Consider the following 1,933-nt stretch of genomic DNA (forward strand, 5'->3'; position numbering starts at 1 on the left):
TTTTTTTAATTTAGCTAGTTTAAAAAAATGTTTTCAAAGTGACGAAAGGAAAGCTAAGTAACTGTTTCCAAAATGTTTGTATGACTAAGTGATGACTAGTGATAGTGGCAGCCACAAGAGAAACCAAGTCCAGGGCTGTTTTATTCTATACCAGTGCAGAAAACTGAAGATTCCAAATCTTGAAGTGTTTTAGACATCGAAGAGAGAGAATAAAGATACAAGCAGATGAGCCTGATGAGAAACTGAGAGTCTTGAGATTTGCATTTGTTGAAGAGTTTTACTTGGCATAGATGGACATATGTCAAGATAAGGAAAACAAGTTAGGAAAATAGAGGCAATAGCTATCTACCTAGGCTCAGAGGGAAGTCACAGACCTTCTGACAGCAATGAAGAGGACAGAGCAAAGTGATCCCCAGTGAGTGGTACTTAATACAGCATAGGATGGCACTCAAGCAGCTAAGAATTGTTTAAAGCCTTTGGAACTGGAAGCAGGATTATGTCCTCAAGGCAGCCAGGCAGAGAGATCACCACAGCAGTGAATGTTACAAGAGGCTCCATGTGATCTTATTCATGTTTCACATTGGACTGGATGTGAAGATGTCCATCTTTATGTGGATTCAATTGTTAAATCTGTTTGAGAAGGCAGAAAACAGCAGCAGCAGCTAACTTTGAGCTCCAGAACCAACTCTAACTGAGCGGCCCAAGTTTCTGCTCTTTTTTATGTGGCATTTGGGAACTTACTGGATCCATTTCTAGCTAATGAAAATAATGTTTTGCTTCAAAAATAAGAGACCAATAGGACATTTAAGATTATGCAAAGCCAGTCTGTTTCTAGGGAGCCTAAAATCATTATAATGACATAAACAGACACCCCTTGAGCAATGTGCTTTGTAAATTTTCCTTTGAAATACAAGCCACACATGCAGCCTAAGAGCAGGACATCAACAAAAAGATGTATGCAGGCAAAGAAGGTTGCTCCTGAAAGAAATGAAGAACAACTGGGAACAATAATTACATTTTTGAATATGTAGTCATTTTTTCTTTTTCCTATTCAAGAGTAATAAACAGTAGTTTTCAGGATCTCCACGTAGACCTAGCAGCAGATATAGTTTTACACGTAATGAATGAGATTCTCATTATACTTATCCTTCTCTACCCACCTCTACTGAAATCCATCAGCTTTTCCAAAACATGGCCATTGAGGTGCACCTCAGCTTCTTCTACAAAGAGAAGGAATTTGTCTGAGGAGTCATGCTGGCAAGTCTTTCCACCCAGGTGCCCTAACTGATCTTGGCCATTATGGAATAGAGAAGCCGTCTCACAAAACCAGGCCACAGGCCACAAAGTGGGTTTCAGAGCTAAATTAACACCTTGAAATAAGTCCCAGAGCATTTGTGTAACGTATCCTTCACATCATGCTCTGTACTAAAATCTTTCTGTGTGTTTCTGTGGTTAAGCAAAATGATTGTTATATATTTAGAGCAAATTATATCTGCCCCCAGAAGGAGGTGGGTGGGTGCAAAAGGAAAACATCAACAACAAAAAATACAAGTGCAAGGATAAAATTAATCCGATGGCCAGTGCTGTAATACTCAGGGCACAGTCAACAGATCTGACCAGCCAGAGAAGGTACATGTGGGTGGCACAAGATCAGGGTATCTCTGCTGACTAAAACAGCAGATTATATGTCCAGTTCTCAACATTCTCTCACCAGATCCTTGAAGACTTATCAGTATTATCAGCTGCCAGTAATAAAATTAAAATCTGTGAATTCCTCTCTCTGAAGCTGTTACAAGCCTGGTTTAAAGACAGCCTTGAAGAATTAAGACTCTTGAGTAATACAAGATTTTCAAATGGCAAATTAAAGAGTACTTTGTTTACATGAAGGTATTTAAACATTTAAAATGCTATCAAGTAACCCTAAGAAAACTCT

The 1,933-nt window shown here is 38.9% G+C and overlaps 1 protein-coding gene across 1 annotated transcript in view; it reads left to right on the plus strand.

Moving 5' to 3' along the window:
- The window catches only part of MEF2C (myocyte enhancer factor 2C), a 92,895-nt gene that overhangs the window by 60,081 nt on the left and 30,881 nt on the right, over nucleotides 1–1,933 (plus strand). The window lies entirely within an intron of this gene.

The sequence above is a fragment of the Meleagris gallopavo genome, chromosome Z (genome assembly GCF_000146605.3).
Source record: "Meleagris gallopavo isolate NT-WF06-2002-E0010 breed Aviagen turkey brand Nicholas breeding stock chromosome Z, Turkey_5.1, whole genome shotgun sequence".
NCBI lineage: Eukaryota > Metazoa > Chordata > Aves > Galliformes > Phasianidae > Meleagris > Meleagris gallopavo.